Source organism: Amblyomma americanum, chromosome 2 (assembly GCF_052857255.1).
Source record: "Amblyomma americanum isolate KBUSLIRL-KWMA chromosome 2, ASM5285725v1, whole genome shotgun sequence".
In the NCBI taxonomy this organism is placed as follows: Eukaryota; Metazoa; Arthropoda; class Arachnida; order Ixodida; family Ixodidae; genus Amblyomma; species Amblyomma americanum.
This window is the reverse complement of record NC_135498.1, coordinates 52,923,730-52,947,301: the sequence shown is the minus strand read 5'-3', so window position 1 is coordinate 52,947,301 and position 23,572 is coordinate 52,923,730. Positions and strand designations below refer to the sequence as shown.

Below are 23,572 nucleotides of genomic sequence, written 5' to 3'. Positions count from 1 at the left end.
ACAGCCCGAGCTTTGCGGGGGGAGACCGCTTTCTCACCGAGTCCGCGACTACTAGGCCTCTCTGCGACCGTGTATCCCGTTATTTCGCGGCGTTCCGGGCGCTTCCAGAGCGACCTCGTTGCATCCGATTGCGCTGACAGAGGGCGCGATAGTCATCTTTGACCCTCTCGGCCGCCCTCTACGAGACGCGTGTTTGCAGAGTGCGCCTAGTCACGGTGTGAGAAAACCGCAGTCCGTGCCGCGCTCGCCGTGTGAACCGTTGTTCGACTACGAAGCATGCCTGTCGCTCGTGAGCGACGAATTAAAAAGTCCAGCTCCGCACTCTAATCGCGTTTTACCTCGCTAGCTTTCTCTCCCTTGACACGGTCAGCTCTCACAGGTCTTAAACCCCGCACCCTAAGAGGTTACGCACACGCGCGCTTTGATATCAGGACGTATAAATACGTGCCAGAGCCGGTGAAAGCGGACAATGGCTATTGTCTTTTCCGGTGACTTTTACCCCGGTTGCCGAGATCGTACCTGATAGTCGATTGCCAAGGGCGCGGTCCGGCTCCGTGTCGTTGCGTTTTGATTTGGCGCTAAGCGAGCGTGGCGGGGTTTTTAAGTGGAATGGCCTCCGTTGGTGTCCTGCCGGCTCTTAGCCGTGTTACAGGCCTGGGGGCAGTTTTGTAACCTCTTTTCTCTGGCGTCACGTATTTCGCGTTAAATTCTTGCCGAGCTGTTCGCACGACGGTAGAAGCAGAGGTATAGAGAGGCAGCAGTTGAAGACGTGGAAAACATCCTCCCTTGGCGCTGTCTTGAGCAGGTCTACGCCGTATATAATAAATGAGAGACGTCTGCCTTGTGGGGTACGCAGTAATTCCAGGTACATTCTAGGTACCTTCTATAGCATATTTTAGCCTGAAATTTTAATTTTGTGTACTTAGGAATCCTAGGCACATTGCAAGTTATTTAATTAGAGCAGCACCCGCTCCACAGCAGCGGTTCTGCCTACCAGACAAGCGATGGAAGCCGCATGCACTAAATAAACAACATGAAAAAAAATCGGCGGTGGCTTAGTTCTGGTTAAACCTGGAGTGACGCCATAGCTATAGCTGGCAGAGTGGAACTTGGTCACGTGACCAACCACGTGATGAGCCACGGCGCCGCGCCGCCGGCAGCTGCTCCGCACCACGTGACACCCAACAGCGTGGCGGCGCCGCTACGCTGAAGGCTGGAAATGCTACCGTAATGTAGCTATCGCTACAATGAATAAACAAGTAAATTTTACCTCTACCGGTCCTGTTAACGCGTCAGTAAAATGAAGTTGATTGTCAAGATCCAATCGGGTCTCGAAGACATTACACTCTAAACAACGACATGATGATCCATGTAACTGTAGACTTCTTGCTGCTGATAGTGCACCCAACATGCTAGTGTTTTAAGGCAGAGAGAACCCTGCTTACGTCGTTCACTTGTTTTCAAGGTTAATGAGAAGTGTTTTGCAGTTGTCCCTCTTCACCTCTATATTTCCACTGGGCGACAACACCTCCCACATGTGTTGCTCTTATCTTCAGGTATACTGATGACCACATTTGTTTTAAAAAGGGGGTTAGTCAGGCATAAACGTCAATTTTAAACGGAAAGGACAAAACAAAACGGGAAGATCCGTGAAAGTAAGCAATAACGTAACAAAAGTGACAAGGCTTTCTTTCCTCGCAGAGCCGCGACTTACTGTGACGATAATTTAAGCTGTTGCTATAGGCAGCTACATCGGAATTTGCGTCGCAAAAGAAAATTCAGAGAGAAAGTATATACCGCCGAAGCGACATACCCGCGACAGCGTATCTTTTGTCGCATGTTGGTCTCATATCGCGAACGGCTTCTGCTGCCAGTCCCTTGCGTCGGCATCTTCTTGAAGGGAAAGGGTGGGGGGGGGGGGGGGGGGGGGGATATGCCGTCTGGTGGAGGACACGGCCGATTGCGTCGCAGCACAGCCGCCCGCGGTCGCCTCTGCCTCGGCTTTCCCAGTCAGCCCCGCGCGCGGTCCCGAGAGAGCGGACACGAGGTCGAAGCGGCGACGACGTCGACAACGATTCATCGACGACGCATCTGGCCTCCAGATGCGATGCAATCGCGTCGAAACTCGACCCCCCCCCCCCTCCCCCACCTCGAACGCCGCTCTCTCTGTACACGCTATATACATGTACTAGTGCCCATCGGCGCCGTGCTGTGCCCTCGGAGCTAGATGGGCGGATGAGCCTTTCACGGGAACCGCTCTCGGCGGGAGAACTTAAAAAGTCAAGCGAAGAAACGAGGCCTGCTGCCACGGAGAAAATGGAGTGAGAGGGGCGTGCCCGCGGGGTAGCGAGCACTGTTCGAAGGGCTTTATTTTTAAACTGCAGACACGGAGTCCCGATTATACGCGACGCGTTGGCCCACTGCTGCATCATCGTCTGTCTCTACGTGAGATCTTCCTCTGCAGCAACGCTGACCCCCCCTATTTCAGCCTTCCCCTTCCCTCGGCTTCCCACAGAGGCAGGGGGGGGGTATCACGCCGGAGGAGTTCGACAGCGTATTTTTGCTCGAGGCGCGAGCGATTTCGGAGAATCTCAACCGCTCGCGGAGCGGCCGGGGCCGCGAAGCCGCGGCGCGCAGTCAGTGAACCCTCGGCGCAGAAATAGACTGTCGTGAATTGATTCGCGAGCAGCCGCTGCTGCTGTTGCTGCTGTTGCTGCTGCTGCTGTTTACGGGCCGCGTGCGGTTTCTGCATGCACGAAGGCACATATGGGAACGCCTTCATTCCACCCCCTCGTTCGTGTCAAGGAGGAGTAAGTATACCCGCGGGGCCTGTATCCGAGTTCGCCGATTATGCAGAGTCCAGGTCGAGCAAAGTGAAGCGTTTGCAACGCCCTCGTGATTACGAGGTGAACCTCGTTATAACGAAGTTGAAGGGGATTACTTCGTTATAGCCGTACCTTCGTTACAGCCCATGTTGACCGAGCTTCAAACTGGAATCGTCATTACTTTGTTATATCCATTACTTCGTTATAAATCGTTTCGTTATAACGGGGTTCGACTGTACATATTTTACCGCTGATTGTTGTGCGTTCGATGGACTGACAACGACTGTCATCTGTCATGGTACAGTCCGCTTGCTCTCCTGGTTCTGCGGCCGCCATGGGAGCAGTGACGTCACAATACTCGGCTCTCTGTGACGTCATGTTACGGTGCATGCACTCATACTGCAATGCCAGTCGATTGTAACAAGACATGTCGCTTCTTTATGCTACCCACGATAAAACGCGCTGCGAACTCGGCGGCGTGCGCTGTCTGCCTCGGCACTGGGAACGTCTTGGCCGAGGATGTGGGAACTGGTCCACATTTTGTGGCATCGGGAAGTTGGTGGAATGCTATCAGTACTAAATTGTTTATAAAAAAAGGCGTCTGCCAGCATTTGCCAGACCCACTGACTGATATCGATGACATAATTCAAAACGAGAGAGTTGCCATAAAGTCCAAAACGCATCTAGCAGACTACCGGCTACCCGTGTATATATCCTGCAAAGCGCCGCGCTATACTGCACGGAGCGCGATTCTCCCGCAGGCGGTGCGGGGCTCTCGCGCGTTGTACGGGAGCGATATCCCTCCCGTTCGCCCCATACAATGGAGCCGGGATGGGAGGGGAAGGGAAGGAGAGACTGTGAATTCCCCCTTTTCATCCCCGCCGAAAGAATTTCTGCGCGGCGCCAGTCTGGCATCGGAGGGCCAGGCAAAAGCAGCCTTAGGAAGAGTATAGATCAAAGCGGCGTCTGGACCCGGGCGCAAAACAGTTTAGGGAAAGGGTTTTCTCCCGAAGAGGGATGACGCGCAACGAGTTTAAGGGGGTGGCTGGGCGCTGCGGTGTTTGCGGGTGTAGGGAAAGAAAGGGTGGTGGGGAAGAAAAATACCAGAGGGCGGCAGGGTGGTTTGCCGATGGGCGCAAGACGCTATATACAGAAGCGCGATGGCCAGGACAGTATAGGGACGTTCCCTAGGCTCCATTTCGCGCGTGCTCCAGAAGGGATGTGCGCGGGAGTGGCTGCCTGCGCCCGCGGTGTTGCCATGTCGATGGGCGAAGAAGAACGGCCTGTGGCGATGGAGGAGATTTGGAGCTTGCTGCCGGGATGCGGCGGCACCGCTGATGTCGAGGGATGCAAACAGCGCTGCGTCGTCTGCGGAAGAGGTGATCGGGAGGCGAAAGAAATAGGGACAGAAGCAAACGGGAAAAGCAACACCCGTCCTCTCTTCTCGCCGCAATGCAAAAGGCCCAGCCTTCTATCCCTAAAAAGAGTAAAATAAAAAAGAAAAACACCCAGCTCTCCCTAAAGGGAAAGAAGAACGCGTTTGGGGAAAGTCGAGGGAATGCGACTTGGAGGCACACACGCCGTATTTCAGCCCAAGGAACGCAGAGTGAGGCAACCCCGCCCCTCCTCTCCCATCCCCTTTCTGCCGGCTCTTCGCTCTTGCCTTATTCTTCCTTTCGAGCCCATTCACGGCGTAAATAGGGGAAAATTTTCGGAGGTAAACGAGCGTATTTTCTTATAGGAGCTCTCGGGGGTATAGCCCCTTTGCGAAGCGGCCCGAGAACCTCCGCGATGAATCGAGCCAGAAACAACGTGGGCGGATATGCGGCTCGAGGCGCGCGCCGTGTATACTGTGTGCCCTCTTCTCCCGCACGCCCCTAGTTTGGCCGCACGAAGGGGGCTTTGATGACGCTTTGAGCTCCCGTGCCGAGAAACGGCCCGTGGCTTTCGGGCTGCGGTCGCCGTTGCGGGGCCCCGATGCAATCGGCGTTGCGCGCCGTCAGGCCACGATGCGGCTTCGCGCGTCCTCCTCCGGTGCGGAGACAAAACGAATGGGCTTCATTTGTTTGCGCGCGGGGATGCGCGCGGCGCTTTGATTCTGAGAGCTGGTGTTTGGCCATCTGCGGGTGCGCCGCTGTATGCTGCCTATTTTCTTTCCTTGTGGTCTTTTTTTTTGTCTAACATACACTTATGAATCTTTGAGGCAGCATCGTCCATACTCTGTCTGCTCTTCTAGAAAGCCATCAGGATTGAGCCGAATGACGCTTACGCGATTTATCTGACTGATGGATATCGTCGTCGGCATATTTTTTCTTGTGGGTATACCCACGTCGGGTCTTCATCCACATTTGTGGTTGTTTCGTGTTGTCTATTTTCTTCGCGTGCTTCAGTTCCCTGTGGGAGCCGTGAGTTGGCGCAGCCGCCGCAGTGGCTCATTTGTTGTTACGGTGCTCGGCTGCTGACGCGAAAGACGCGAGTTCTATCCCGGCCGCAGCGGTCGAATTTCGTTGGAGGTGAAATTCTAGAGGCCCATGTACTGTGCGATCTAAATGCACGTTAAAGAACCTCGAAATTTCCGGAGCCCTTCACTACGGCGTCCCTCATAGCTTGAGTCGCTTTGGGACGTTAAACCCCATAAACCATAAACCATAAACCATAAACCACGGGTTGATGCAGTTATGCCAAGTGCGGAGTTTGCGAAAGTGTAAAACCTCCACCTGAGCTTTGCTAAGTTTGCCCACGTGTGTTTTATATTCGCAGAGCGGCCGACAGCTTTGTACGGATGCCTCACTTGATTGTCCTTGTGCCATTGCATCAGAATGCAATTGACCTTAATCTTGACAAAGGCATCCAAGATCAAGATCTCTAGGCGCGTTTTCTGGTCCGTGTGCTGCGTCACAGCGCCCGCTGTATTGGGCGCTTTAAGTAACCTGTAATTAAGGAATACAATTAAAGACGACTGCGACGCAATGAAATCCTGCTAAGAGCTGGTTCAATGTCCCTAAATTTTTGTTCTAGGCGTCTAATCAAGAAGCAATGTGCACCGAGGAGTGCCCACACCTCATCATGAAACAAACGGCAGCCTAGAGCACAGAAATAAAAGACACTTTTCCTTCGTTTTGCTTCTAATCGAGCTGTCTCGCCATTGTCTTTCAGGGCTAAGGCGGTCCCGCACTTTCCTGCTAACCTATCAAACCGGGAACTCGCGCGCAAGTCACGGAGCGATCACAACACTTGTCACGTCGCAAACTTCTCGCGTCGTCGTCTTAGTAAGGTCTATAGTGGCGCAATGACCTCCTCAAGACCCACATATATAAAGAGAGTGGTACACCCGTGCGAATTGTTCGCTTCAGCGCGGGCGATTGCAGCGGCCATTGCGGGCACGCCATGGCAGCCATTTGTCTCCGTTCCGGCTCATACGCGTCCCGTTATACACGCACGAGCGGCAGTATCGGCTGCGCAGTGGAGCCGATAGGAGCCAGGGCTTGTCGCTCGTCCCCTATATATACCGCGGAGAGGAACCCTGCCCTGCAGCTGGGGCTGTACGGGATGACGGCTCGTTACGGGAACGCGGTGATCACCACGAGCTGCTCATCCGGCGGGCGGGCGAACCGGGGCGGGGGTCTCTTCGATGATGGCTGCCGATTTTTCTTCGCCCTGGTGGCGCAAGACGGGGCATGGCTTTCGTCGATTCCGGCGTACACGCGAGGGGTCGCGTTATTTATACGCCCCCTGGAGCAGGTTATTGGAAGCGAGCGCCGCTGATGGTCCCGCAACGTGTCCCGAATCGGGAAGCTCAGCTCTTTCCTCCTCCTCGGCTCGTATGTGCTCCCGACGGACGGGAGAGAAGGGTCTGATTCCCGCTTGGCATTCGCGTGCGTCCACACAGTCGTATAGCTAGCTGCTTGCGTTCTTGTAAGACTGGGTGTCCATAGACATTTCGTCTCTGGCTTGAGGTCACAACGAAGCTCGTTTTCTCCGGAATTCGTCTTCTTTGTAGGAATGAGAGGTGACCCGCGGTGGCTGAGAGCAACTGATAGCGCCGTTCGAAGTCGTTGTGGTAAGTGTAGAAGGAAAACGTTGTTTGCGGAGAAATTTTCCTCCACTTCGAACATACACGAAGGTGGGATTATACGCGTAACGTGACGTAGGCTACGAGCACAACGGAAAAGTCACTTACGTCGCCAATTCTGGATCACGTGATTACCTTCTGACCAATGAAAATGGAACACTTCTGTCGCGTGTTCACCTTGTTGCCTGCGAAAATGCACCATCTGTCGCAATGTGATTCCAGTTCATGTGTGATCCAGGTTCCAGGTCCTGACCTCTTCGAGGAGCAGGGGGCGGGGCTAAGAGGTCTGAAAGCTGAGAGAGCTGAAAGCGGCGTCTTCGACGCAATGCTGTACTTCAGATTAGTTCGGTCACGCTTTTGATGTTGATTTAACTAGACAGCCCGCGTTTGTGCAGCGCAAGTTAACCGAACAAATAGGGCGTATGTGTGTTTATATATGCGTATTTTAATCCGGGCTGCGGAAGTAGTCAGTCAGCTTGCTAGGCATCGCCGTGACCGCTTGCTACGGATCTGCACTGCACTTCTTCGCAACCTTAGCCGTACACTCAACTAAGTAGTGCTTCTCTGAGTGCCCCTCGCCAGCTAAAAAAATAGAAATAAGAAGATCAGCCGCCCGTTCCTTTATTTCTTTCTGGCGTGGCATTTGGGAAGCAATGCATTATTCATCCCAGCACGCTCATTTATCAAGCACGAACTTTCAAACTAACTTTCAAAGCCCCGGTGCCTTACGCCCATGACTTTAAAAATAACATAGCCGGCAACAGCATCTACAGAGTTAGGTGTCCTCAACTCAAGTGGTCAGCAGCTCACGGTTTAGAATGATCCCCGTCCTTGGAGCACCCACTTTCAAATTTATGCTTTTGTGTATAGAAACGAGTGGTAGTAGCGCATTGGCCCGTACAGAAATAAAAAAAAAGTCACCGTCTTACCGCCATCCCGAAAGGCTTGCAGCGAAGGCTGTCCAATGGGCAAGCAGCACCAGAAGCTGCATCGCGCGGAGTCCTTTGGGGCTTTATCTGATGAGGCAAGATCATGAAGAGCGCGACTGATAGGTCCATCTATAGGAGATCGCGGAAATCCCAGCAACGTTTTCATTTAAAATGAAGCTCCCTCCGCTTTTGAGCAAGGGAAACGTTTGGAAAGAAGGCAAGTAAGCTTCGGCAAAGTCATTCGCCGTCACTATACGAGTGGAGGAAATTTGAAAGTATTCTCTGCACAGTCAAGAAATGGCGCGCAATACACACACACATACATATATATGCACATGCGCGCAAGCATGCGCGCACTATACATGTACATGCATGCACTACACACGCATGAACGCACGCGCGCTCCCTGTGCACAGGCACGCACAAAGGCGGGCTCTATATAAGCGGCAGTATAAATAAATGCAAGCGAATGATCGTCCGCATCCTATATCCACTGCCACGCGCTTGGACCGCGCGCAAACGCGAGCAATCGAGGATGGTCCCGCGCTTCCGCGCGGGGTTTGAAAGAAGCGATGACGCTGCGCATCCTAATGGCGTCCGAGTGGAAGAAAGTCTCCCTTTGTCCCCGCGTCTTCTTCGCTTCGAGTGGTGAAACGCGCGCGCTCATTTTTCAGTTACGGTTTTCGGGGTCCGCGGTGCTCCTCAGTGTTGACAATTTATGCAAAGTAGTAGTCCATATACCCGCCGGCTCTCTTTTTTGGCGGCGGCTTTTCACGTTTTGTTCTGCTTCCTTTCATTGGCTGTGTATGTATGCGCCTCGCGAGGTTCGCTCGACCGTCGCTGCGCGGGCTCCGCATTCAAGCGCGACCGCCTATTCCTTTTTGGCTTGGCTGCTGCCTGGACCGCTCCCTGTTGAGCGATGGCCAGTGTAAAATGCCTGGCCTCTCCTTCCTTCCCTCCCTCCCCCTCTTTCTCTCTCTCTGCTCATGACTGCTTTCTGTTCGCTCTAATTTCCCTTTCCTTCTTTTTTTCTTCTTTTAACTCCAGTTCTTCGCAGGCTCATTGAATGTTTCATTTTTCGTCTCCTCAGCTCGCGGTTCGTAATCGCTGTCACGTGGCGATGTACTGGCGAACTTTCGCTATAGTCGGAGACAACTCCATAAAGAAGCGGCTTTTCCCCGTCATAAGACACTGTTCCAGCCAATAGCGTCGGCCGATTCTCATGAGCCTGCTAGCGTGACATTGCAGGGAGTGGCAGATAAAAGGGGACGGTCCCTTCGGCGCATTGTTGCGCTAGCAGGTTCATGTCGGCCGACGCTATTGGCTGGAAGGGGGTCCTTTGACGAGGAAAAGCCGCTTCGTTCTTGAGTTGTATCCAACTATAGTATTTGCAGTGTTAGGAGTATACTTCATGTCGGCTCTGAACATTCAAGACACCTGTTTCGGGCCCAGTTTAGGAAGGTGTACAAGTGAAGGAAATAACAGAATAAAAGAGGGATAGGAAATGCTTACGCGTGTCACAAGTCGTCATTATTGTGTTCACTTTTCGTGCATGCCAGTACGCTAATCAGTGGTCGCTTGAACGCATGTGCGCGATCATTTTCAAGGCTCTAATACATGGGACAGTATACTGTCTTCTTCAGAGTCAGGGCGTTGATGGGCGTCCATCCACGTGTCATTCCTCTTCCCGGCCGATGTCTTAGGCTAGGCACATTCTGTGCAGTTTTTTACGGCTATGTCGCATGTAATTATGACACCAAAAAACATCAATCTACCGCTCAACTCTGGTGGCGAGCGTTGGAGATTCCGCAGCGTATATCGACTGTCGGAAGAGCGTCTCTCAAGAGTGCGCGCGGTTTCTTTGTATGCTTGCGATTCTCGCCTTCCACGAACCGAAAAAAAAAAAAATCTTGTTCTTCTTTTTCTTCTCCTTTTCTATCCCTCTCCTTCTTTCAATCTCTATTCCAAGTTCAGACAAGCGCGGGCGACTCGTCCATTGAAATGCGCATTTTTAATTTCCCGCGTTCCTTAGGGTTCCTCCATCCCGCCTCGGTCGCTCCCTATTGAGCTACAGAGTGGCCCTTAAGAGCTCCGAGTCATATATCTGCGGATCAGTCAGCCGGCGGTAATTGATTGATCTTTCCCTTTTGCATTTATGACCCGCGGCGCCCGAGGGAGCGGCCTCGGAGCAAGAAGAAGCGATGGCGCGCAACGACGGTTCAAATGCTGCCACTTGCGCTCTGCTCTTTTCGTATCCTTCTATTTTCTTCTTTCTTCAGTCCCTCGCTCTCTTTCTCCCCTTTCATTTCTCTCCGAGCGACTAGACTCGAAGGTTGCTGAAGGCGCGCGCGGACGCAATGGGCTCGGCTCTCGTCAACGCCGCAGCCTTCGACGGGTGGCACCCCCCTTCTCCGTCCTGTCACATCCTTACACACGCGCACTTCTGCTGGCTCCCTGCTTATTGATATAAACGCTTCGCCCGTTAATAAATAGTGGGCACCGATCGTTTTCTTTAATATAAAAAAAAAGGTTAGAAAGGGGAAGTCTGAAACCGCTTCTGGCTGCTCGGAGCGCGCATGTCGCCGCTCTCCTAACGCCGCTGTTCTCTCTGTGTGCACCCTCCCTTCTTTCTTCCTCTCGCCCTTGTTTGTGTCTGGCCCGAGCTGTGTATGAGGGACCCTTTCCCTCGCCAGAGTGCGCGAGTGGCGCGGGCCCTTCGTCACCGGGCGCGCCGTGAGTAGTTGACACCGATCGCTGATGAATGGTCCGGTTATAAATGAAACGTCGAAACTGCTCGGAGTTGCGGTTCTCAGCCGACGTTGATGGAACCACGAACCAACCGCCGCCCCGAGTATGGCGCGGCTTATACACGAGCGCACAGGCCCCAACCGCGACCCGACCTGGGTGCGCGCATGAGAACGTCTCTGAGAAGAACTACCGATTCGGCTTCAGCTCTGGGGAATCCGTTTCGAAACTTGAGCTGCGAAAAAGTTGAGGTATATAGCATGCTTGCATCCTGATCTTCAACGTGTTGTTTCTCTGCCTCTGTCACATGGACGCTTCTCCGGGCATGAAGTATACCTGACAGGGATCGCAGCATGCGAAGCCCAAATACGTTTCCGCGAAAATATGATAAAGTCAACGTAAGTGAAATGTCCGAAAGAACCAAGGGAAGCCAATGAAATCCGTAGGGGATTAACACAAGGACATAAATACTACTGAGAATGTTTAGTACATTCGAATAAATGCGAAAGCAAGGATTTGTGTTACATAGAAGACGACGATGAGCGGGCAGTGCCGCGGGACGGAGCGCTCGCGCTAGGCCAGCTGCGAACGCAAAATGGAACGGACAACGGACGATTTTGCTCGGGGTTGGCACCACACGGATTAGTGCTTACGCACTAACAGGGATAGTTCATGAGGTCCGAAGAACATAACTGACCGTGAAATGCTTAGAAAATACAGTGCGAATTTGTGGGCGTGCATTATGCTTACCCTTTGCATGCTCACTGCAACCTTCTTCGCCACCGTTACGATCGATTTCGTCTTTGGAAAGGAAATGCGTGGCAGCGGCCTAGGTCTAAGTGGACACCTGAGCCGTGCCGTAAAGAAAGGAATAAAAGAAGCGAAAATCGGGAAGAGCTATAAAGAATTTCCCTGGTACATGCCGTCAGTTTGAGTGATCCTTTCGTCCTTCGACACGAACAGTGCTCTGCTGTAGCAGGATACACTTTTGAAAGATACAGCAGCTGGCAATTACGGTCCATGGCCTCCAGAGTGTTGTGTTAGTCCACCAAATAAGCGCAGCAGTGTTGGAGCAGGGAGTCCAATGTTTCACTCTCTCAAACGAGTTACAGGCGTCAGAACTAGTGCGCTCAGAAATTTGTTTCGTGATTAGCTTTTTGTTTAGGCAACAAGACTACTTTCTTGTTGCGGCGGGACCAGCATGTGGCGATCATGAATGTCGGTGGAGGCAGTGCAGAGGTATGTAAGTTGCATCCGAAAACAGTCACTATACCTCCTGCATGTAACGATGGGCAGAAGCTTGGGTACAATGGTGCTCGGCTTAATCAGGGTGAAATGCTTGGGAAATAGTCTTTGACCTCACCTTTAGCAAACGAAAAACACCTTGTGCTAGGCGCTCTTTGGCCGCAGAGGCCCTTGCGCCATAAAATTTCATCACCATCATCATAATCGTCATCATCATCAATATATCTCCTGCTAGCGCACATACGACCCCTCGTGACTTAATGAGCAGATAAAAGTGGAATTTTGCACCGTAGATTTCACAAATAGGCTTAGCGTGTGAGGATCTTTTAACATGCACTGTCATCGCACAGTACACGGGCGCCTGTTGTGCTTCGTTTCGGTGGAGGCAAAACGTAAAAGGCGCCCGCATGTTGTGCAATGTCAGTGCACGTTAAAGACCCCCTGTGGTCGAAATTAATCCGGAGACCTCCACTGCAGCACCTCTTTCTCTCTTTCCTCGTTCACTCCCGCCTCCCTCCCTCCCCTCACGTCGCGGTTGAGGTGTCCACCGAGAAGTGAGACAGTTACCGCGCCTTTCATTTCCTGATAACCAATCATTAGCGCGTGAGATACAGGATGAGTGAGGAAGGAGGGGCCAGCGCTAACTGACAACTGACGCTTTTATTCCTGGAATGTACGCAAGGAAACAAACGCGCATACCCGGCCACACACATAAACAGGTATAAGCGGAGATATTTGTGATTACGAAACAGAACATTCTTTACACTATGAAAACTACAAAAGCAATTAGAGTTGAAGCATCGTAGGAGCAGTAAAGATAAAACGCCCCCTCCCTCCCCCTCCCTCCCCCACTCACACCTAAAAAAACCGTCCTTTATACACTAAATGACACAAAAATTGCAGTTACCCAAGTCTTCTTTGAAGAACAGCAACAGAGTTATGAGTCTCTCCTCGAGTTGTGAATGAATGACGCCTCGTAAATCTCCCTATCCAACTTACCTTTCTCGAGTCCAACGGCTTTTCAGTTTCTGCAGAGCGGATAGCAATTGCAGGCTTTACAGTACGTAGGCAGGTGCTCAGCATAAGTTCTACTAAGTTCAGCAGCATTCTCTTAGTCCATCGTTAAGGCAGCCGAGGCACATTCGTTGCCTCATTCAATACAATTGTTACATGTCTGCGCAGCATAATGCCTGTAATTGTTATCCGCTCTTCAGAAACTGAAAATTCGTGGACGCAAGAAAGTTAAGTTGACTAGGCAGATTCTTGAGGCGTCAGATGCATTCACATCTCGCTAAAAGACACGTGCATCGATCACACGTCTATTACTCTTCAAGGAGTACTTCCGTTGCTTAATTCCATATGTAATATGGCGTGTTTCACTTGGTGTTGTAGAAGGTTCCTTTTCTGTTGTTGCTTAACATGATTTCCGCACGTACGTTACTGTCGAGTGGACCATCGGCGAATGTGGCCATCTGTTCAAACTCGTGTATCCCCCCAATTCGCCTTATTTCTACTAGGCTGGAGATTCACGCGCTGCCTATTGGTTTCAGCTGCGCTCAAACATGCAATCCGCGAATTGCTTGGGAAAAGCCCATTTCCAACTTTCCCTGGCTCGCGTACAATGCGGGTTTCGTTCAAAAAACCGTTAAAACGCGTCAATCGGTTCCTAATTCAGCACTTACCGAGAAAGGCAGCGCTCCCCCTTTTTTTTTAGTATTTACTTCTTTCGGTTGTCACTTACCCCGCCAACGACCGCCCCAAAAAAGCCCGGTGCGTCCACATCTAGCGAGAATCTAAAAATATGCACAACCTCTCTTTCACGAAGAAAGGGTTGCCGAATGCTCCAGCAACCCCGGTCGGTACACATGCAGTAGTGGTCATCGACAGCGTGGCCAACAAAAACACCGAGAATGTGGGAAACAAGCCTTTCCCAGAATGTGCGAAAAATCCCGCGCGCGAACGCCTTCGTTCTGAATGGAGGCCAGCTTACACGTTTCCCCCAACACAAAGGAAGTTTTTCACCAGGGGCGTTATTATTTTTTCTCCCCACCTTGGACCACGCGTGCAGAGGCGCGGGGTGGTTGACCAACACGCGGTGGCGTTGCTGAGCGCTGAACCCTTTTTTTCCTTATCCTCCCGAGCTACGAAGAGTAAACTTCCCTACTCGATCCCTCTGTGAAGAAAAGAACCCCTCTATCCTTTTTTTCCCGCTTACTCGCAAGTCTGGACGCTTGCAAAAAAGGGAAATAAGGCGCGTAAGGAACCGACGCACACACACGCGCGCATCGAGCCGAAGCAAGCTGCAGGTTATGAATTCGGAGGGCCAGGTCCCCGTCCTCGCAACACAAACACGATGCCAGAGAAGCTTCGTGGAAAGGGTACGGAGGGAAAGTGTGCTCCCCCACCACACTCTAATTCTCCTTCTCCAACCCTGCTGCCCCGCATTTCCTTTTTTTTCTGTTCCCCCTTTTTTTTTCCTCACAACCCGGCTGCAGCGCCCGCTTCCCCCCCCCCCCCCCCCCCCCCCTCCATCTAGTTTTGCCATGTCGAAGAGGGGACATGTTTCTGGGTTTACTCCAGTTCGAGGTCGGTGTACGCGGGGAAAAAAGGCAGCGGGCGGGGGGGGGGGGGGGGGAAGCTATTACGCAACCGTAGGCGAAGCGGGAGGTGCTTTTCCTGCCATCTTCTGCGCTTTCCACTCAGACCTTTTTTTTTTGTGGGTGTTTGCCTTTGAAAGAAGAAAGGGGTGAATTTGGCGCGCGCACCGCTAGTCGGGCGTAGTAAACGCGTACAGTCGCATGGCCTGCCCGCTTCAGCGTGGCTTCGAACAGGGACCGCAGGGTTGGATGAACGGTGGCGCTGCGGCGAGGTGGGGAGTTAGGGGAGGGGGGGGGAGACGAATGGGTCCGCGATCTTAATCGCGATGGACCCCCGTCTCCCCGCATGTAGGCCTCGCGTTTTTTGTGCCCAGAAAGACAGGTCTGCTCTCCATACCCCTTTCCCTTGGTCTCCCTTTCTTTCACAGAAAGCCAGCGGGGGTAAAAAGTCGAAAGAAAAAATCGGGAAATAAAATTGGGAGAGGTAGGAGGAACAAGTGTATGTGGCACGCAGTTGAAGATGAAAATAAGGTAATAAAATCCACAAGTCCGAACGAAAAAGAAACCTGCACGGGGGAGGGACGGGAAGGCATATCGAGATGAACGGTATACAGGCAGGGTGCCCGGTGTGTAGTAGACCTTATTGGAAAGTGGAGAATATTCCCCTATCTCCACAAAATCGAGAGGGGAAGCAGCTCAAAGGCGGGGGAAGTCGGTCGCCTGTAGAACTACAGCGCTTTTCCTGTGTCCCGATTTTTTTATCATTTGAAGGACGCCCGTGGCTTGTGTAATAAAGAGGTAGAAAGGGTGAAATATTGTGGCTGCAAGTGGCAGGCGCTCTTACGTGTCTGCCGAATAAGCTCAGAATTTTTGGGAATAAAAGGGATAAAAAGGTATAGCATGCGTCTGGGAATTCGACTATCGATTTTGGCGGGCATGCACAGTGAACAATTTTGCTTTTGGGCGGTATAAATGGCCTTTTTTTTTTTGTTCGGCTTTCATATATATACACCATCCGTCCTAAATTCGGGCCTTGACTTTTGGCAGCGCAATTTTAGCTGGCTGGCTTGTTGGAGGCATTCGGTTCGCCAGTCCTCCGGTCGGCGATGCGCATGTTGCTTGCGTGCTGATCGAGGGAAGGGTGGTTGGTTGGTCGTGGGGAACCGGCTTCTGTTGCTGCTGCGGTTTTTTCTGCTGCCGTCGACGGGGAGCAATGGGTTGGACGGACCCTGATGCCGGGATAACGCGTGCGCTTCGTGGACCGCAAATTCTGGTTTCGGCAGGGTCTGGCGTGGGTAGACGGGGTTCCGTTATGATCAATGAGTCGGCGGGATCGAAAGGAAAGGGGCGCTCTTCGGTCCCCGCCAGATGGGGGTGCGTTCACTTACCGACCTCTTCTCTGGGGACTGTCAGCTCACTCTCTGCAGGCCACGGCGGTGACGTTTTCGTGCTCTTGTGAACTTATAGAGAGAACAGAAGAAAAATTCACCTCCCGGTCTGAGTGTCTGCATTCAGGCTGAAGGTCAGTTCCCTCTGCTAGAAAACAATTCGAGCTCTGTATGACCCCTTTCTTTGTTTAGATTGTGCACCCTTGTTTAGCTAATTATTGATTGCTAGTTATCTGCACATATTCGCTTCCACATTTTTACCTGTAAACTTTATGGGGCTACAGTATTGCCTTCACATTACTCTTGCTCAGAACTTATCGCTATGCCAATCAGTCCTTAATAACACTATTTTGCGTGAACATGTTAATATAACTCGCTTCTATTCCGCCGATGGCACGTGTTGTTACGGCTCGGGTAACATGACCGGCTGTTGTTATGCAGGGTTCAGTTCAGTTCAGTATATTTCCTTAAAGACCCCTATTCAGGGGTATTTTTTTTCGGCCCCTATTCAGGGGTTGTTTGGTCGGAGAAGGGACGAGGAAGGATGGAAGCTTGACGTTTGGGAACGAAAACACAGACAAGCGGGTTTACTGGCAGCTTTTTCGCACTGTGGTGCAAGATTACTGCAAGCTGCACGTGTCCATCGAAAACACCGGTGCGACGCCCTGGCTACAACTTCGGCGGGCTCTCTCCGGTCGGGATGGCTCTTGTCAGTCACGGTTAATTACTGGAAGTCAGCGTCCCCTTCTTCCCACGTCTACTGTCCACCGTCGGTCGCGTCTTGCGAGGAACTGCAGACAAAGGGAAGGTCATCTTCCCCCCTCCTGAAGAGCGTGGGAAAGATTCCGCAGGCAGGTTCCCAGCACATCCTATTTTTTTTTTCATGGGGTCCTCGTGGGGTCAAACAACCTGTTGAAATTGCCGCTACCGCGTGGTCATCCTGGTCGATGGAATCTTCGCTTTAATCCTTTTCGGCTGGTGTGCATCCCGTTTTTATTTATTTATTTGCAAATACTATTGGCCGTGGGGCCGTAACAGTGGTGGGGCGTGACACCTGAGGAGTAACAGGTTTCCTTTTCATTGTACAGGAATTCAAAAATACAAAGTCATCGCCATCTGCACAATCACATTTATTCATAACGATATTACTGTTTTCTGTTGTTTTTTTCTAAAACAAATGCAGCATTAATGCACATAATTGGCCGTAGCATTCGTTCTGCTATTGTTCGAGCCATGAGACGTTCGCAATGGATAATAATATCGGATTTTATACAGCGCAAAACATGCGCAAATGTCACGCCCCATATGATCTGTACATTCGTTTTTGGAACTTATGAAGCACGTATATATATCCCGCCCTTTTCTTTGTCCCCTGACATTTGTGGCTATATATAATTGCTGCCGTTATTGTTCGGTGCTATTCAGTCATGAACGCTGCACATTGCCTAATTTAAGAAATGAAAAAAAAAATCCCGCTGCTTAGAAATCAATCAGTTTTTTATCAACAGACAGCTGAATTTAGACAGAACGTCTTTATAATCAACAGACAGCTGAATTTAGACAGAGCGTCTTTATAAGTCGAACCTCATTATAACGAAACGTTTTATAATAAAATAATAGATATAACGAAGGAATGACGATTCCCCTTGGAAGCTCTGTACGGCTTTAACGAAGTAATCACCGGGCACCTTCAGCCTCGTTATAACGAGGTTCAACTGCATATATGTTAATTGTTTTAGGAATTGCTTGCCACAGCCACGTTCGGCATTGCTCATTTATTTCAAATTCAGTTGGCAGCGGGCGGACAATAACCCACCACGTCCATATTGCGTCAGATAACAACAGTTATTCGCAGAACTTTGAAGAAAACATGCTTCCGTGGCCGTTAAACAAACTTGCGAAGCGAAGCTTGTGAAATTGCTGCAGGCGGATTGTCGCGCACAACCTACGCTCTAAACACAAATGCGGGTAGAAATGGAGAAAGGCATTCTCTAGCGCATTCCATTTTATAAGAAGGGGTGCGCTAGAGGCAGTGTCGGCGGTAACGCGTTACTTTTTTTGAGGTAACTTAGTAACGTACTCGTTAACATTTCGGAACAGTAACGTGTAACGTAGTTCCGTTAACATTTTTCGGTAACGTGAGGTGTCACGTTACTAGTTACTTCTTGTTAAAATTGCGACCCACTCCGGCCCCTTTTCTAAGAAAAAGAAAGCGCAGAGCTGCTAAAGTGATGTTCTAAATAAACAAAATGTGCAGGTGCTCTCGACGACCCTTGCTGCGGCTGTCATGCATGCCAGAAAACACCTGCCCTTGACAACGCACCCAACTAAAAAAAAAAGGACAGAATAGCCATGAAGCTCGAAACACGTGCACGAACACGCATTCACACACTTGCCTTCACCTACCTCCCCTTCCCAAACCACTTACACACACAACTCTCTACAGAGTGGAAGCATGCCGAGCATTTTGGAACATCACATTTTTCAGAATTACCTTAAATTTGTTGAGAGTTCAGTGATGTTTTCTTTGTGAAGTTTGAATTGATGATGAAATGTCATTTTGTGTTTAATGTCACGTTCAGGAAATGGCTTCACTATGTGCCACAGAGTTAGAAGCCATCACATGTAGCTCTACAGGCAATTTTAGGCCACTATAACATCGCTAAGCTCCTGCACATTTGTGCAACGTATTCTCATTAAATCAGGATTTCGCGTAAAATCTTTGTTGGGCTAGCATTTTGGCGTGAAATGTGAGCTTTAGAAAATTGTTATCATAAGTTCTTAAGGCGAAGATTATTTAAAATTAATGACCAAGGAGTAACGGCAAAGTAACGTGCGATACTTTTTTTTTTCACTAACGGTAGTTATAACGCGTTACCTTTTTTTTAGGTAACGTACGGCGCTAACGCGTTCCTTTTATTTAGCGTAACGAGTAACGTATTTAGTTACTTTTTTTCGGTAACGCCTACACCACTGGCTAGAGGACAGCTTACTCCATCTTTACTCGTTCCTGTCTAGAGTGTACTTGTTCTTGCAGACTGTGTGATTAAATCGAAACACGGGTGTTGCAGCACCATATGCGCAGATGAGTGCACAGGACACCTCAAAGGGATAACGACCATAGCGTGCTTCAGCATATATCTGCGTAAACACTGGCACCATCACTGCACGTGAAAGTATGTTCAAGGTAAATGCTGCATCCGTGGGGTACGCCGTTTTTCAACCCAAGCTCGAAATTCATCATCGTAAAACGACCGCGGCAGTCGCAGAAGAGAATGCCTCTGCATGCAGGAAGTAGACGGGGGTTTAAATGCGTCTGAGCCGTTCGGCGATTAACAAAACGCTTTGCGCGTCCAGAACAATGGGCCTCCGCTGCCGAGTCGTGCGCGAGCATGATGTCATTGGAAGCAAGGATAGAAACCACGGCGAACCACGAAAGAAAAAAAAAACAGAGGAAACGCACACCGGGAGGAAATTGCGGTCTTTCGTTTGTATATACACCTCTCGCCGAGGGGTGCTTGATTTCGAGTTTCAGGCCGACCGTTCTTGCGCGTTCAGAATAGCTAATGAAGTTACTGAACGCATAAACGCGTTTCCTTTAAGTATACACCCGCCTAGATATATGTGGCGTTGACGTCATTGGAAGAATGAACAAGTAGTAAGTGGACTGTAATTGCGATCCGGGCAACCGGTGGCTGGTGGGGTGTTTTTCTGTTCGGCGCCAAGGCTCGTGCCGTGCATGCGCTAAGCCTCTGGCGCCGAGTGACGTTTTTCCAGCCGACCCGAGAGAAAGAAAGGTAGTATATAAAACGGCTGAAGAAAACTAATGTGCCCTGCCCGTCGCTTTCGCCATATTCTCCCCATTGTTCCTTGCTCGGCTTCATTGGAGAAGGGCTGTTTTTAAGCTCGACTCCATGGAGGACATGCGTCGGGTAATTTGAAGGAAACTCTGCTGGTATCACGAGTCTGCGTCACTTATCCTAGTGCGAGTGACATTTTCTTCCTCTTTTTTCTTTCTTTTTTTCGATTCTGTGGAAACTTATCTTGCGTCCGACCCGTTCCAAGAACGCCGAATTTGTTCGCTCAAGTGTCAACCATTTATTTCCCCGTTGGCAGCTATAGCGCCCGTAGATTCGCGTACGAAAAGCAATAACCACGTTGTCCGACTTACGTCTGGCCTTTGTTTTCACGGACGTTCTACTGACGTCACGAGGACTTATTTCGGTTCGAGAATAGCTTTCCGTGTTTATTCTTCAGTATCCGTGTTGTGCACCGCCCATGCAAAGAAGTGGCAAGGGCGATTGTGCTGAAATCAGAACTCACGCTCAGTTCAGGAGATTCCAGTTGCTCGGCAGTTGCAATTTCGGCGTTGCATGAGGCGCGTCTGAGACAATTCGTCGCGGAGAAGTTTAAGAATCTGGCCGGTGATAAACATATATCTGGCTTATTTGTGCAAGGGAGAGATAACGCATATATAAGAAGGCGGTTATGTCTGTCCTTGCCCTGCTGCTCTCTCCTCCTCTTATCCGTTTTCCATTTTTTTATTCATTGATTACTTTTCGCGCAGTGGTCAGATACTCCGTGGCAGATACGCCGTATCATGAAACGGGTACGGGAACTTGCCGACAAAAAAGAATTATCTGCCTTGCAAGGAGAGGAAAGCTCACGGTTCTGCTGCGTGAGGCGGCTCACGATCTCTCAAGTCCTCTTCACGTAACGAGAATTTTCGGTGCCTTAATGCAGACCTTCATCCTGTTTTGATGGGGACTCCACGCATTCTCACAGATGGAGTTCAACAGCAAGAGCGCGGTCAAGGGGACCCATTTATGAAGAAGCTCAGTGTATCCAGAACTCAGACAGCTTTTTCATAGCAGTAAACTGTAACGTCCTGCTGGCCTACTTGGTTCTTTATCTTCTTCGCACCACGTGTGCCCACCGCCAGAGCAGGTTGCTTGATTTGACTGGCCGAAGGCTTTCTTCGCACCAGGGTACGTGCCCCATCAGAGACGGTCTTGCGACGAATCAGGATGCAGGTATTAAAGGAGTACGACTTGACTGTTTCATATACAAAAATTTACATTAATACAAGTTGATGCACAAGAGACAATTTAAACGGCTAAACAAAAAAAGGTGGAACTGGCTAACACTAGGGGAGGCCCCTACTCGGCATAGCCGAAGATGCATTACAGCTGACCGTAGCCCAGAACAATTTTCCAGGGCTCCGGGTGCTGGCCTTAAAGACCTAAAGGCCGGGCCCATATTCGGTAGCATACAACCTCGTCAAACTATTAACATGATTGGTTATACAAGTGTATGGCTGTCCCTCCAATTTCCGTCAGGTATATAACCCTCTCGCTATAGTAAACACAACAGAAATGTACATCAAATTCACTTCCAAAAAAGAAAAAAAACCCATTTTCTCGGAAGGCGCCACAACCCTTGGTCCACTGGTCTGCCTGCCCGGCCCGGCAGCTTTTTCAGTATTGCCAAAACACTCTCTCCCGCAGAAAAAGAAAAGCAAAGACAAACACACAATCGTGCCCGCACGTGCAATCGGTTTCGTCGAAGCTCGTCAACCCTGGCGCCGTTCCGCAATTAGAGCTGTCATGGGGTTCCGGCGGGCCGCTCCCGCTGGGCACAATAGCCAGCTCGGTCCCGAGTTTCCCAGGGAGATTAGCTTGTCCCAGGCCTACCGGCTAGCCGACGCCTCATCGATACCCGTTCGGTGGGGTTATCTCAAATCTGGCCATCGCTGCCCATTCGTAATTTTTATTGCCCCCCTCCTTGACAAGACGGCCATTTTTCAAAATCTTCCAAACAAGATGCTCTAAGACGGGCGCTTCTTTTCGGCGCGCCCCGCCGCCACCTGTCGCCGGGGTTGGGGCGGTCAAAGGGAGGCTGCACAGCGGTGGGGCGCCGAGACCGGGCGACCGGTACCAACGACCCCGCGCATCATTGATCCCTTACATTAGCCTAGTGCAAAAAAAAAAAAATAAAGGCTACATCCTGGGACTCCTTGCAAGTCAGATGGGCAGCTATCAATCGCATCTTTTTCCTGTCTATTCTGAGTTATCCTATGCTGCCAGCGATCAAGGGTCACTGTGCCTTATAAAGATGCCGGAGGAGATAACAGTTCGTGGATCCAGCTTGCTGAATGTAGTGTTCGTTGTAATCTTGAGACAATTTATTTATTTTATTTATTTATTTGTACCTCACAGGCCTCAAAAAGCTTTGGGTGAAGGGGCATATCAAAAAGGAATATGCAGATATAATAAACCACAATAAAAGTACAACGGGCGTGGTACAAGGGAAATACAGGATACAAAACGGAGTTAAGGTAACATTAAACACGCAAATAGAAAATAAAAGAGAGAGCGAAACACGAATATGCTAAAAAGAGGTAAACAGGGGCAACAGAAGCAGTGCTACATCAGAAAACAACGCTAAGAGCAATTGAAACCGTGGTGCAACATTTCGAGCAATACTAGTGCGATAAGTGTATACATATGTGGCTTTTAAACTCTACAGGATCAGTGAAAGAGATTATGTTGTCAGGAAGATGATTCCAGAGCTTAATTTCTCTCGGTAATGCAGAAGAATTAATTGACTGGGTTTTGCCATATATCCGGTTGGAGCAGAGTTGATTATGTTTTCTTACATATGCGTAGTAAGAAAACGTATTTTCCAAACACTGCGCTGGCTTACACCGAAAAATATGCGCAAGGAACCCACAGAATGTCCTGTGACTTTTAAAATATAATAGTTTAGACCACGCAATTTCATATTGTTACTTAGAGGGAAAAACTAGCTCCGCGATGACTCGTTCACCTTGGGAATGCCTGTAAGAGTGAAACGTAGTGCTTTCTTGTGGTGAACCTCCATACGTGTTGTGTGAATATGAATAAACATCTAAGGCCAAACGTTTGCGCGAATGAAACGTATCGAAGAATTCCAAAACATGCAAGATTTTGATCCGCGCCAAGCTGAAACACGGCTCCTAATTTTTTTTTTTTTGTCGAATCCAGAAACCCGCACGAATGGAGCTGAATGACTACAGGACTACTATGTTCGCATTTCAGTTAAAATTGTTGCATATATTTTAGCCTAATTCGCGGCGCAGCTGAATCCGTGTTTTCGGCTGAATGGTATTCAAAAACTCGGATAGGCAGTGGTCACTCTTCTACTTTTTGGAAAATAATGTTTCTTTGAGGGAAATTAGAAATTCAGGAAGTGTTGGTGGACACGATCTACATACAGCCTGGGACCAAATCATGTAGCGTTTTATTTCACTGCTCTTATTCCTGCTGCGAGTTGATGCTGGTAAGAAAGCTTTCGCTTTCGTGACTCGCGTGCTCTGAAAACTTCTGATGCCGACTGTGCCACGCCGGTGTTGACCCTCCGTGCGGGCTACCGGCCTGTCCCACATAGGCGGCTGCATCCTTTGACTAAGCGCTCTGGAGCGCGCCCGCGCCTGTACAGGGGGGATGGAGAGAACGAGAGAGAAGGGGGGGTCCGAATGGGAGGAGCCAAGCACGCGGAGGCAAGTCCCCCTTCGAGTCACGTGGGGGATCGATTGCGGGGGTGTCTATCCCGCCAGCGGTGCACAGAGGTGGAGGGAGAAAAAGCCGGCCCGGATCTTTTCTCGATACCGATGGAGAAACTTGTTTGTCGGAGAGCGGCGCCCCCTCTCCTCATCGCGATGGGCGTTTGCGATGGACCGGCGCCGTGCGATGCAAACTGAGCGCGGGAGCGCCGCGCCATCTGTCGGTAG

General features: G+C 50.4%; 1 protein-coding gene across 2 annotated transcripts in view; it reads left to right on the top strand.

Annotated features, from left to right (window-relative positions):
• The window catches only part of ct (homeobox protein, cut), a 581,376-nt gene that overhangs the window by 412,340 nt on the left and 145,464 nt on the right, over positions 1-23,572 (top strand). The gene's annotated exons all lie outside the window — the stretch shown is intronic.